The 14,626-nt window shown below is 42.6% G+C and overlaps 1 long non-coding RNA gene across 1 annotated transcript; it reads right to left on the bottom strand.

Moving 5' to 3' along the window:
- Positions 1–5,867: 5,867 nt before the first annotated feature.
- Positions 5,868–13,483, bottom strand: LOC106010400 (uncharacterized). The gene is made up of 3 exons (XR_001184224.3): positions 12,980–13,483; positions 8,811–8,862; positions 5,868–6,863 (listed from the first exon to the last, which is right to left on the bottom strand). It is a non-coding gene; the product is annotated as an uncharacterized LOC106010400 (long non-coding RNA).
- Positions 13,484–14,626: the final 1,143 nt, after the last annotated feature.

Below are 14,626 nucleotides of genomic sequence, written 5' to 3'. Positions count from 1 at the left end.
TTAAGGGTACAATTCAGTGCTTTGAAATACATCTAAAATGTGCAATAATTACTGCCATTCTTTTCTGTATTTTTTTATTTGTAAAATTGAAACTATACCCCTTAAAAAATTACTCCCTATTCCTTTCTCTCCACTCCTTGAAACCTCCATTCCAATTTCTGTCTGTGTGATCCTTTTTTTCCTCCAGTACCAGGGATTGAATTCAGGACCTTGTGCTTGTCAGGCAGGTGTGGCACCACTGAGCTACATCCTCAGCCCTGTGTCTATGTGATCTTGACTACCATGTGTCTGGCTTATTTCACTTAGTATATTCATCTCAAGGTTCATCGATATTGTGTCATATGTCAGAATTTTCTTCCTTTTTAAGGCTGAATGATACTCTGTTGCATGGACAGACCACATTCTTTTTATCCATTCCTCCATCAGTGGACATTTGGATTTCTTTCACATTTCAGCAAGTATAAATAAGCCTACTGAGAACATGGGTGCACAAACATCTCTCAGGATTCCACTTTCTATTTTTCCTGGCATTTTCCCAGAAGTGGAATTACCAATTTTATTTTTAAATTTTTGAGGAAGTGGAGCACTATTTTCCACAAAGGCTGTGCATTTTGCATAGCTACCAACAGTGTTTAAAGCTTCCAATTCACATTTTCATCAACACTTGTTACTTTCTGTTTTGTCTTTTTCTTAATAGTAGTGATCCTTTGGGGTATATAATAGAATCTTCTTTTAGTTTAGATTTGCATTTCCATAATAATTATTAATGTTGAGTATTTTTTCCAAACATTCTTTTAAAAAATGGTTCAAACAACACAAAAGGCTATAAACAGAAAGTAAGCAATCTCATCCCCTATTCTTGAATTCTTCCCACCATCAAGAGGTAACTACTATTTAAATTATTGATCCTTCTAGAAGATTTCATGAGATTATAGCATATATAATAATAGCCTTGTAAAATTACATATAAATTTATATCAGTTAATTTTTCTAAATTTTCCCTTTTCGCTAATATGGATTAGAGTTATTTATACATCAAGTTAATTTTTCTAAATTTGCCTTTTTCACTAATACAGATTATCAATAAATATAACTCTACCTTATCCTTTTTTTGGCACCATAGTATTCCAGGACACTTTTACATTAATATTTATTTCTCTAGGCACTGTTGAATGTTTAAGTTGTTTATAAGATGGTTGATTGATTAGCTTTTGGTATTGTAATGCTGGATTGACCATCCCTTAATACTTACATATGTCATCTTAAACTTCCAGAAATTTTATCTGCAAATACACAATATATTTTACTCCTAAAAATAAAATTCCTCTGTCAAACAAAAAATGCATTTAATATTTTGACTTTTATGCCAAAGTTATCTTTTAAATAGATGTTGTACATTTACACCTCCACAACAAGAGGGCTTGTTTTCGGCCATCTGTGTGATCTTTCAAGTATTATGAATTGCTAAAAGAAAAAATGGTGCTCGATTTCTGAGTCCCATGTCTTTCGTTGTGAAGTTGAGCATGTTTTGTAGGTGTAATGATGATTTTAATGTATTTTTTCTTTGGCTAGCTAATTTATACCATTTGACAACTCTAGGGTTGTTCATCTCTCTTTTTTTTTTTTCTTTCTTGGTAACGGGGATCGAACTTGGGTCCTTGTGCTGTTCATCTCTTTTTTAATAGCAGTTTGTACAAGCTTTTCTTTTGTTAAAAATTTTACTTTTTGCTATGTTATAAATATTTGTCCTGTTAAAATTATCTTTTGATATTAAAGGTCTTTTGTGGGTAGGTAAGTTTACTTATTTGTGTCATCAATTTTATTGTTCCTTTTATAAAATAGCTTTTGAGTTTTTTTCATCCTTTCAGAGGTCTTCTCTACTCCAGGATCATAAAATAAAATATTATTTTCTTGCAAGTTATCCTGTTTTACATTGAAAACACTGATTGATTTTGATTTTATTTTTTGTATAAAAGTAAGATAGAAATCTAATTTTATTTTTTATAAATAGTTAGACTAGTAGTATCCAGTGGAACTATAAGCCAAACCACATATGTAATTTTCTATTAACCATATTTTTTAACGTACTAAAAAGAGACAGGTAATTATAAAAACATATATTATTTAATCCATTCTATCCAAAATATCATTTCATCATGTAATTGATATAAAAATTATTAATGAGTTACTTTACTTTTTTTCCTATAAGCCTTTAAAATCTAGTGCATGCTTTGGACTGGCTGCATTTCAAGTGCACAATAACTGCACATAACTAATGGCTATGTACTGGAGAGCTCTGAGTTAGACAATTACTCCAGTAACATTTATCAAGGGTTTCCCTCCATTGATTTGAAATGCCACCTCTGTCACTGGCTAAATTATTTGTGTGTGTGTGTGTGTGTGTGTGTGTGTGTGTGTGTGTGTGTGTAGTCCTATTTCTGGTCTCTATTCTTTTTCATTGAATTGTCTCTCCTTTCCCACACCAATAATGGGTTATTTTAGTTATGATAGCTTTAAGCTATTTTTAGTGCATTATAGAACAGTTCCTCCCTATAATTTTTTTTTGTTTAAAGTTTCCATGGATCTTCCAGTTAAATTCTTTCTCAATATTGGATATTATCTAATATCATACTGTAGATACTATATTATAGATATTATCTAAACTATACTATCTACAAATACTATATTTTAGGAAATGATGCTATAGTATGGACACTAATATTTAATTTTAAATAGGCACTAATATTTAATAATGTATCATTTCAAATAGCAAACAAATGATCTTGTTGGTATTGGTGGGGATCACAATGGATTTAGGGTTCAGTTGATTCTAAGGGCCCTTCCAAATTTCTGTGGCTCCACTTTGCTACACAGAGAAGAGAAGCCGGAGCTGGCTATGGTCACATCCTGTGTGTGTTAGTCAGCTTTCCATCACTGGGACAAAATACCTGAGATAAACAACTTAAAAGGATGAAAGGTTTATTTTGGTTCACAGTTTCAGAGGTTTCAGTCCATGGTTGGCTGGCTCCATTGCTTTTGAGTCTTACAGAACATCATGATGGGAGCATGTGATGGAGCAAAGCTACTCACCTCATACCAGCCGGAAACAGATTCCAAACCCCCAGTAGCTTCCTTTCTCCATCCCTAAAGTTCCCATCCCTAAAGTTTCCACCACTTCCCAGTAGTACCATCAAGCCTTTAATGCATATGTCTTGGGGGGACATTTAAAATCCAAACCATAATACCATGTGACTAGTGAAGTGAGCTCCTTTGAGCTGTGTATGGCACACCTGTCTCATCAACTGTGTGACCTTGCAGGTAGGGAGTCCTATGTGCATGCTGCAAGATGTGTGTTTAGGAAATAATCAGGGTGAGAGTTTAGAAAGTCTAATAATAGAATTGCTGCAAAGGGGAATTCTGGTTGCTCCATGATTCTCTTTTCTTGATAGAAGAAAAAGAGGAGAAGTTGGGTAGAGAAGAAAAGAATGAAAGGCTAAGGTGGAAGGAGTGGGTGAAAAAGGAGGGAGAAAAAGCAAGGAAAGGGAGGATGAAGAAAGGATAGAAGGAGAGAAAAGGGGTAGGAAGGGAGATAGAGGGTCAATAGGACAGGGAGTCTGGGAAAGACTAGGCTACAAGAGGGTGACTCCAGGAAGGAAAGGAAAGGGGGGGGAGGGAGAGAGAGAGAGAGAGAGAGAGAGAGAGAGAGAGAGAGAGAGAGAGAGAGAGAGAGAGAGAGAATGTGAACCAGGCAATATGAATATGAAGACTCAAGAGGGCCAGCAGGAGAGATTGGGAAAGCCTGGTGCTCCCTGTAGCTCTTGCACTGGTACCTCCTGTCAAAGCAAGCTCATTGCCATGGGGCTCAGTGTCTCTAAAGAATAGGAAGCTGGCTGGCTAAGACATCCCCGGGGACAAGATTAGTGCTACAGTAGACAGCACTGAGCACAGGCTTGATTGTTAGACTCCACTGTGTTTGGTGAGTTGGGCTAGGAGCCCAGAGCAAATGCTAGCGATCCCCAACTTTTCACAATGCCTGTGACTGTGGTACAGAGATTCTTCTTTACCCTTGAGACTGGTTGGCTGGGAGGGAGAGAAACAAGGATAAGGGATAAATGAAGTAGTTCCACTGAGAAGTAAGAGTGTAAGGGCTCATGGAAGTGCTGAGTCCCTCAATGCCACTCTATGCCACTGTCTTGTTAGTTAAAGATGATGATAAGTCTCCAGGCTTCTTGCTTCCTTGGGAAGAGGGGAATGACATCACCTGCAGATAACTTTCTTGACCTTCAAGGTCACCTGTCCTCCTGGGAGCCTTACATTACCTGGGCAGGAGGGAAAGACGGGCAGGTTCCGTGCAGTTTGGACCCAGTGGTATGGCCCCTCTTGTTTAAGGCCACCCAGCAGGCCAGTGATAAGGCCAGAATCAGAAGCCTGGCTTCTCATAGTCCAGCTGACTGCCCTTGCCAGGTATTTTCTTGTTCCTTCTTGGTCTGGAGAAGCAGAAAAAGAAATCTCAGACACTGACCCAGAGCCACTGGATTTTCAAGGAGTTGTGGGGTCACACTGAACTGGAAACAAAAGGGGAAAAACTCACCTTCAGAAGATCTGCAGCCTGTCTCCTCAGTCTGCTTGCTCCTCATCACAATTGCGACAAAATGCTATTTTCCTTTCAACAGTGTGCACAGGTGCCAATCCAAATGAATATTATTCACACACTTCTGTCCAAACACTGTGAAGTCTTCAAAGGTTGATTAAACCTCTGACATTGTTGCTCTATTTCCCCTGCACGCACCACCAGGTGAAGAACTCCCTCCTATGACCTCACCCCTCCTATTTCCCTGTCCTTCTCCACACACCCCACCCTTCCCACACAGGCACCCCGGTGTCCCAGCACAGAAAGGAGAAAGGGCAGAGGGCTAGGCTTGGACTTGGATCTGCTTAGGACTCAGGAAATAGTATGGTGAGGGCACTTTGTGTGTGATGGGGGCTGGTGAGGGGGCACTTACAGGTGGGGAGAGTGACGCATTTGACTTTGATTACCCAGCAAAAATCCATTTCCTGCTAGTAATGACTGGCTGGTGCATATTGGAAATCACAGCCTCCCTGCTTCACTCTCCTCGTGTCATTAGTCCCCAGTGGAGCGATGTGTCATTGGAAATCACACCTGGTGAAATGAGGCATGATGTGCAGCTCCAAAGACCTGCCGTCCCTGGGCAGCTTGACAGTGGCAACTCAGGTACCCAGCCTTGGCCAGGCATCCCTTGATCACCCCAGAGATGTGGTAATGCTGGCTCATTCTCCAGGTTTCCATAATGTCATCACTCCCTTAATGTGGGGAGTGAACAAAATATTAAAGCAGTTTTGGTACCACCTGCAGAGCTTGTAGACTGCCCAGTGGCAAAAGGTATGCAATGACTAAATACATGCAAGGCAATGACAACTTGCAAGGTCTAGGGACTCCCAATGAACACAGAGTCTAAGTAGTTTTGCTTCATTTGCCTCAACATACATTTCCTTTCCTTTCATGAAACCATCCCAAGTTACCCTTGAAGAATCACATCACAGCCTCCACCCCACATGTGGGAGTGCACATGTGACCAAACCTGGGCCAACTGACATCTGACCACAGTGACTGATCCAAGGGTTAATGCAGAAAGCCCAGCACAGTGCTGGGACTACTGAGGGAAAGAGGCGCTCTTCCTACCCAGGGATTTGAGGCTGATCACAGGTAAGGTTAGGACCACAGTTGACTATCTTGCTCCTACAGGGGCAGTGACATCAGTGGCTAATAAGGATGGAAGAATGGATAACACACATATACAATCACCTGATTTGTAACAAATAATCCAGTACAGTTCCATAGGGGAGATGATTACTTTTTAATTGGATATTCATATTAGAAAAAATGAATCTTTACCTCTGGCTCACACCATTCACAAAAATTGCCACATGACAAATCATAATTCTAAACATGAAAGCTAAAACAATCAAGTTTCTAAAAGAAAACAATAGAGAATGTATATATATATATATATATAAAACTTTGGAATAGTCTGAATTTTCTTCAACAATATATATACAGGCATGCACGTATACGTGTCATAAAACTAACATGACACAAATGTCAAGTTGGACTTGATTAAATTAAGAACATCTATTCATAAAAAGACACTATGAGAGAAACAAACTATGGACTGAGACAAGAGAATTATAACTCATCTATTAGAAAAAGGACCATAATTTTTAAAATATGTAAGAAATTATACAAATCAATAAGCAAGAGACAGACACTCCAATTAAGAAATGCTAGTAGGAGTGTACAATAGATAACTGCTTTGGAAGCACCACTAAGACTAGGCATACATATACCTTGTTTAATGGTGTCTACTGCTGGGTATACATGTCCAAAAGAAATGGGTGCTTTTGTTCACCACAAGATAGGCATTTGGTTCATAACAACCAAATTTAAGAATGGTCCATATGTTTGTCATAGTCACTTTCTCATTGCTGCGACACAGTACCTGATGCTTACAACTTAAAAGGAGAGAACTTTATTTTGGCTCACATTTCAGTGCATAGTAAGCTGGCTCCAAGGCAGGACAGCGTGACGGAGAGACATGGTAGAGGACAAGCTGTTCACCTCATAGTGGCCAGGAAGCAGAGAGAAGGGAGGAGCGGGGGGTGGGGGGTACACACTTCCAGGTCATACTCACAATGACTCCTCTTCTGATCAGGGCCCATCTCCTAACACTAAGTCAGCTGTAGTGTCCTCTCAATCCAACCACCTTCCACAAGCCTCACCTCAGAGTGCATGAGGCTTTGGGGGTGACAGTGGAATACTGCACAGCAGTGAGAAGCACAAAGTCCTGTCACACACAAAAAGGATACATTTTAAAGTCATGACCTTGACTGAGTAAGATCAATATGAGCACACAACTTTATGATCCCATTGATATGAAATCAGGACAGGAAAGACTAATTTATGGTGACAGAGGTCAGCATGGTGGCTTACCCTTAAGGGCTGTTGGACATGGTGGCCCTAAATGAGTATAGAAATTCTATATCGTGATCTGGCTGGTGATTTTATGCACTGAAATGTGCTCTTAATTTTTATTGTTATTAGTGCATATTTGCAGTACATAATGATTACATTCATCATGGCAAGTTGGTACATATACTTATACATATATATATTAATTCTTTTTACTTCCTCTTCTTCTCCCTCCTTTTCTCCCCCTTCCATCCATCTATTGGTCCCCTTCTTATTTGCAAAAGATCTCTCTCCCTGTTCCCCATTATCTGTCTTTTATTTTGTTCTTTATAAACTGCACATTTAAGATGTGTACATTTTATTGTATTAAGTTACACCAAAAACTTTTTTAAAAGATAATGAAGACAGGGAAGAGACTAATTCTTAAAAATATCATCTGGGTACCTGGATGCAGCCATGCCTGAAGATAAACACTCCTGGCTTGCTTAAGAGCAGATCAATTCCCTATAACCTCTCTCTCTCTCTCTCTCTCTCTCTCTCTCCCTCCCTCCCTCTGCTTCTCCCTCAGTTTTTGCTGGCTTGCTAATACAACTGTCCTCATAACTATGATCCTCCAATGTCTGGGTCTCCTCTTGACTGGCTGGAGTCACTGGGGGAAGTCCTACATTAAGTGGGGATTTAGGGAAAGCAAGTTCCTCAGTCTGTTTCTGATTGTACTGGCAATAGGCCATTTGATAGGAATCCTTGGGAACCCTATGTGTCTCAGTTTCCTCATTTGTAAAGTGGATCTGAAGATAGTGCCTTCCTCACATAGCAGATCAGATCTCCTCTTATAGAGTCTCAAATGTCTGCTAGTCTCCTTTCTGATCCTCATTTAATTCATGTTAATGATTGTGCCGGGATCAAGGGTAGTGTATGTTTTGCTCACTAACTTAGCTTGAGTGTCACAGTTCGCTGTAGGGTGTATAATGTCCTAGGAAATGTTTCCTTGTGGAACCTACGTAAACTGTTATGCATAGTCAGTGCATCAGTGGACCCCAAGGAAGAATATTTCAGGGACCTCCTTAAAAGAAATATTGCGACAACTAAAGGGAGCAATGTGCTGGATTCCATACTGTGAGTTATCTCAGAGCAACTGTGTGTGTGTGTGTGTGTGTGTGTGTGTGTGAAATGAGGAGAAACAAGGACAGGGCTCATGTGGGACTTGGGGTTCCTGGCCTGGCAAGCATTGTCAACTCAAGCAGGTTCCAGGTACCAGAGAAGGGCTTAAAAAGTTCCGAAGAGGATGTACTGAAGCATGCGGGTATGAACCCTTTCTGTCCAGGTCAAAGGTCAGGACTGTGCCTTCTGTATAGCATCTGTCATATGAGAAGTACTCAGTTCATATTTGTTTAAATAGACATGAATGAAAGGTTTCATGAAGGTTACATAACACATGTTAAGTGGGCAATGATGTGGAGTAGATTTATTATTATTTCTGAGATGCAGGAATCCTTCTGGCTCCCATGCCCCCCAGTGCAAAGGAGTTGGGTAATAGCATCTTGTGACCATGGCTGGAATGAGTCAGCTTCTCACAGGGTCAGGTTTGGGAACAGTCCCTTTTGTGGCCTTTTCATAGAGGGTAGATTTCCAAAGAGGAACAAAGGAGCTTGAAATCCAGGCCAGGGAGAAAAATACACTTTTGGGGTTATTTAGCCGCTTGTTAATTGTTCACCTCGTTAGCAACCCATCTGCAGCCTGATTCTAGCAAGGGGGCACTGATGGAGAGGGGTTGCCTGGCCAGGATCGGCTTCACAGACTCGTAATAAGGAGGAGCAATTACCGGAACTTCTAGAGCCAATTCCCGTTAGGAACGCGCCAGGCCGAGCTTTGTCCTACGGAGAAGAGGAAAAGGTCAGTGTGCTCCGTAGGAGGAGAAAAAAAGAGCCCTTCACAGCGAAAGAGCCTGCCTGAGGGAGGGAGACAAAGAAAAGGAGGGCTCTGTGGAGGTGAAAAACTAAAGAAAGAATGACATTTGGAAGCTCCTCCGCGTGAGGAAAGGAGAATAATGAAATAAAAATTACAAGGAAGAAGGAGCCAGCCAGCAGACCAGGAGAGAGGAGGGGAATAGCTGGAAGCAGCCTCGAAGGTGGCTTGTTGGGGCTTCCTGAGTGACCCAGCCTGTTACAAACCCTTGCAGCCTCAGTTTCTCCATGTGCAGCTGCCAAGATCTGATACCCCATGGGCCTCTCACCTGTGCTGGACGCAAGCATGAAAGGGAGGAAGCTTGCGGGGCAGGCTGGTTTCCATCAACCCCTCTGACCTGACCTGCTTCCCAAGCATTCCTGCACTTGTCCCAGCCTCTTGCACTGAGGTGGAGCCCAGTGAGGACGTTTGCTCAACGGGCTAAGAGCAGCTCAGGCATCATTTCAAGGCTGAGGCATAGAAAACCCAACAAATTGCCCTCCACTAGTCCTCCCCCAGCAGCACAAAGTCCGAAGCCTGGGTGCCTGAGTAACTGAGTATGCAGGTCTCCATCGACCAATGTGGGGTGTGTATCATGAATGGAAATATACTTTGTTGTTTGTAAGACAGAGATTTAGGCTTGCTGCTGCTTAGACAGAACCTAATCTGTCCTGAATAGAGCCAGAGGTGTGGGTCATTAGGAACCCTACCTGCAGGGGCTAATGGTGGCAGTGTACCTTGATGAGCCAAGGTCCAGTGCTAAGACACAAGACTGAAACAAGCATGGTCTCCATGGGCCCGGCAGTCCATGCAGCCACTGGGAGTCCTTCTGCTGCCTTGATATCTGTGTCTGCTTGCACTGAGATGAAAGGGTGTCTGTCTATCTCCTTGATCAGATGGAACTAAGGAACTGAAAGAAACAGCAATCTTTGTGAGATATCTGTGGATCATCCCTTGAGGCCCAAACCCCATGGGGACAGGGTGTGGGATCTTTCCCACCATGTGGTCTGCTCTGCCAGGTGCAAACGGCAAGGGTAAGTGAAACTCGAAAGCCAGCATCCTCCTTTCTTAAATGTTCCAGAACTTCACCGGCCTACAATTCCTCCCTGGGTGGATTGATTTCCTCTGCAGTTCTTGGCTCAGCTCACAAAGCCCAGGCACAAAATGAGGTTCCCATCTCCTCATTGTCCCCTTCCCTGGGAAGAAGCAAGACATTAGCAGCAAGAGACTCAGGCTTGATCCAGAAAGACACTGGCTTCAGGGTTTATGGGGGCAGGGTGGCACTTCTCTTCTGACCCTTCTTCTGACATTGGGTCACAAACCATTAGTCACTGTTTCTCACGGTCTGGGAATGGAGAAAGAGCAGGGATGGGTGTACATTTCTAAATGGAATCAGGAGCGCCAGGGCCCCAGTGGGCCAGGCAAGGATGTACAAGCCCAGTGTCTCTCTTTTCCCCTATGCTTCCTGCCAGTACTTCCAAATCACCTCCTTCTTGCTCCCTCTTCACTGTCCAGCCTGTTCCTAGGCCCTGAGCACTGTTCCAGGATTCTTTGCTTTTTTTTGCCTCACTCTCTTCCACTCTTATCACCTACAGCAGTGGGTATTCATTATTTAAACAACCCATGCCTCTGAAGTCTTATTTATCCAACATCTTTCCACAGCATATGTCAAAATTTACAGTAAGTGCATTCATCCCATAATAAACATTTGGCTTTGCTGGTCTACTGGCGGCAGGGCTAATTAGGGAAAGTGATTCCCTTGTTGTCTGAAGGGAGGTCAGATACAGCAATTAGCATCCTCGAATGGCTTTCCTAATTGTGACTTGGAGGCTAGGCCTTTTGGTGCCAGGTGGGGAAGGGATGTTAGCAGGGAGGAAAGGGGAGACTTCCCCAGCAAGTTCTGGCTAACTAGAGCTGTGCTATGAAAAACTCCTGGACTCCCAAGTCTCTGCATGCATTCTGAGCTACCTGCTCTTGACTCTTGCCTCCCAAGCAAGGCCCAGTCCTGAGAATGTTCTATCCACACTGTCCACCCACCCCCCTCTGTGAGTATTCAAGAGAGCATTTCCACTTGGAAGTCCTGCTACTGCTTTAGCCTCAAAAGCATCCAAAGCAAAAGGACACATCTAGACACCAGAGCTTTAGGGTTTAAAAGAAACTTAAAGGTCATCTGGCTGATCTCTTGCCCCCTTCCTTTGATTGTCTCCATGTCACTTCTACCAAGCAGTTGTTCTGCTTTCAGGGAGCACTCTCTGATCCTCTTCCCTGAGGAGGGAAGAAATGAGGGCTGTGGCCTGGGCTAGGCTTCTGTAGGAGCTAGGACTGGACAAGGGAATTGCTAGAGCTGATTTCTGGAGGCTACTTTGCCATCCTTGGGCATTGCAAACTTGGAGGCAAAGAGATCCAACAGGACAGGTGCAAGGGGAACATGTAGAAAACCAGGCCCAGATCTGAAGGAAAAGGTTGCAAGAGAGAGCAGAAAGGAGGCAAAAGGGCCAAGAGATAGAGGTCCCAAGACTCTCTGGTACAATAATTCACTAGAAGAGCTTGCAGAATACAACATTTTAGAACTCACAGTTACAGTTTATTACAACAAAAAGATACAGATGAAAATCAGCAATGAGAAAGGTGTGTATCCAGAGGCCAGGAGAGCTGCAGGCACAGGTTTTTGGATGTTCCCTCTCCATGGAGTTATGCAGATGGCACTTAACTCTTTCAGAGGCCGTGAGTGGCATAGAGCATTGGACCATAGAAGCTGTGGTGGCTAGTTCTAAATCCAGGATTTTTTTTCTTTTCTTTTTTGTCCCAGTTATTGAACTTGGGATCCTGAGCTTTCAAGGCAAGCAGTGGAACCACTGAGGTAAATCCCCAGCCCAGTGGTAGCTAGTTCTGATTGAAGTTGGTCATGTACACTATAGGTTATCCCTTGGGAGAGACCTTGCCTGCCCTGGAAAGGTATATGAAGAGTAGGGACATGAAGGTCTGCACCTGCCTGGAAGAAACCATCCATGGCTCCACCTCATTTTCTCTGGATGGGTCAGAGAAACATCAGCCTCATGTCAAGAAAAGGCCTTCCAGCAAGTTATCCATAGCTGATGGGCTGGTTTCCTGAGAGGAAGTCTGAAGGAAGAGGCTTTTTAACAGCAACAGTGGAAGAGGGAGGAGCTGAGAGCTTGAAGCTCATCATATGGCTCAGAAGATTGCTCCTTGAGAAGCAGTGAGGTGAAGTTCTGGAATTGGGTGAGCCTGGTTCTAAAGCTTGTCTCTACTGTAACCTCTTAGAGACTTTTTTCTCCTGTGAAATGAAGATGGTCAGTGTTCCTGTCACCCAGCTGCAGTGAGGTTTGCATGAGATGGACATAATATAAATTAAATAGTAGCCATCTTTATTGCCACCATAATCACCTGCTGATGACGAAGAGTTCGTCTGTAGATGCTCTTGGCCTCCATAAAGTTCCAAGATTGAAATGAAACCCCTCTCCTTTTTTATAGCTTTCTTGTTATACTGCTAAATACTTCTCCTTTCTGATTTTCCATTTCTGACAGTTGTATCACCTTCCGCCCCACTATCAATTATTCATCCTCACTTATTCGTTCACTTATTTATTAAATATATGTTTATTGATATTGGTATTGGGGATAGAAAGAAAAAATGCTCCTAACTCTCAAAGGACTATGCTTAAGGGAGATAGCAAACAACACATAAAATAAATAGTTACAATGTTTTGGCTGGCAAATGTACTGAGTATGTAGGGTGTAACAGAAGCAGTGATCTGTTTTATCTACTCCTTCACTTCCCAATGCACCTTCACGCCTGCATTTATTGCTGCCTGGAGATCACTTCCACATTCTCCCTTTCCTTTCTGTTCTTCGTGCTGTAGGTTGAAGTATTGTAAATAAGCTGCATCCAAGGCTGGAACTCACAATGACTCTGGTAATATCTGAGGGCTGTGTGCAGAGGATGCTAAGGCTGTGTCTGGGTTAGTGAGACAGGATAAGACTGTCCATTGGAAGAGAATTAGAAAGATGTGATAATTTGCTACTCACCCTTCTGGAAGCTGAACACACCCAAGGCTCAGGCAAGGTAGGTGTCTCTGCTCCATTCAGGCCTCTTCAGTGCAAGCCTCTCCATCTCAGGAACAGCCCAGCTCAAGCACAGTCCAGGACTCACCGTGGTCTTTCCTTTCCTGGAAAAATGCCCATTGCATCACTCACTGCCTCACATATTGTCTTTGGGTAGGAATTGCCCTTTCATATCTTTGTTATCTGGCTTGTTATCTCCTGGGCTAGTACTGGCCTGGGCTCAAGACTGACTCTTACTTGCCAGTGATCATAAAACCACCCATGTTGGAATGCCCTTTTGTGACCTCTAGTAAGACACTTGCCCTAATGTCTCTGAAGAGACGATGTGATGCTCACAAGTAGCACGCCTATTCTTTTCTCTACAGCTCTGCTGCTCTGACTTGACTCTGCATTGCAGCATCACCCCTCTGTGTCTTCCCTCCATGCAACCCAAGGCAAAATAAGTGGATCTAGGAGAGTTCCCAGCCTGGCTGCAGCCAGAGGGATTGGAGTGGAATTAAGTTGTGATTTTTCACTCTGTTAAAGCTGTGTTCAGAGAGATGATAGCTCAGAAAAGAGTTTGTCTGTGAGGAGGGAGGTTTGGGGGTCCCTGGCAGGGCAATGGGAACCTTGGGCCTCAAAAGGAACCATTTAATTTTGGCAGGATATGAAAACAAGACAAATTGGCAAAGAAGATCTGTGATCCAAAATACAAAATTGAAGAGGGAGCAAATTTATTTACCTCCCATGAAAATTCACTTGTATCAGTGCAGGAGAGGATGGTGACACCAGCATGAGCTCTGGGATCAGATAGTCAAATAATTGGACATTTACTGGTTGTTCAAATTTAATGCCTTAATTAATCTCCCCAAGACTCTAGTTCTTTACCTTTAAAATGAGCTCAAGTTGTATTTGCCTGACATGGTGGTTTTGGGGATGAAATTAAGTCTATATGTCTATATGTGGTTTACCAGGCTGCCCTTCACACAATTCCTAGAATGAAGTAAATTCTCATTAAATGTTAGCCTTGTGTTTATTTTGGAGGGCTGGTTGACAGCAAGAACATTTATTGTCCTGGAGTGTCCTTTTTCTTGGGAGGACAGAGAAGGAAATGAGCAACATAGGAAGCACCATGGCTAATTGTGGGCTAGCTCTCCAAGTAGAAATAGGGTAGCATTAAAAGCTAGGAGATGAGTACAGCTGAAAGCCTTGTGGTATGGTTTGAATATCTTCCCTAAAAGTTCATATGCTAGGAGCTTAATCCCCAAAATTGTATGCTAATAGTGTATGAGGGTGGGGCCTTTGGGAAGTATTTAGGATTAGAGTCATAAGGGTGGCATTAGTGGCTTTATAAGAAGAGAGACTTGGGCTAGCATCCTTGCTTTGTCTGCCTTGAGGTGCCCTCTGCTATGTTATGATGTCACAAGAAGGCTCTCGGCAGATGCAAGGGCAGATGCTAGAACCATGCTCTTGAAGTTTCCAGCCTCCAGAAACATGAGCCAAATAAACTTTTATTCTTTGTAGATTATCCAGTCTCTTGTGATAATAGAAAATGAACTGTGACACCGTGTGTTGCAGATTTCCCAACCCAAGTTCTGTAAGAGAAGATTTCTGTCTTCTGCCATTCTAGAA

Source organism: Heterocephalus glaber, unplaced genomic scaffold (assembly GCF_053883595.1).
Source record: "Heterocephalus glaber isolate CG9 unplaced genomic scaffold, H.glaber_assembly_v1.0 deba00001429, whole genome shotgun sequence".
NCBI classification, from domain to species: domain Eukaryota; kingdom Metazoa; phylum Chordata; class Mammalia; order Rodentia; family Bathyergidae; genus Heterocephalus; species Heterocephalus glaber.
This window is presented reverse-complemented; position numbering and strand designations above follow the sequence as displayed.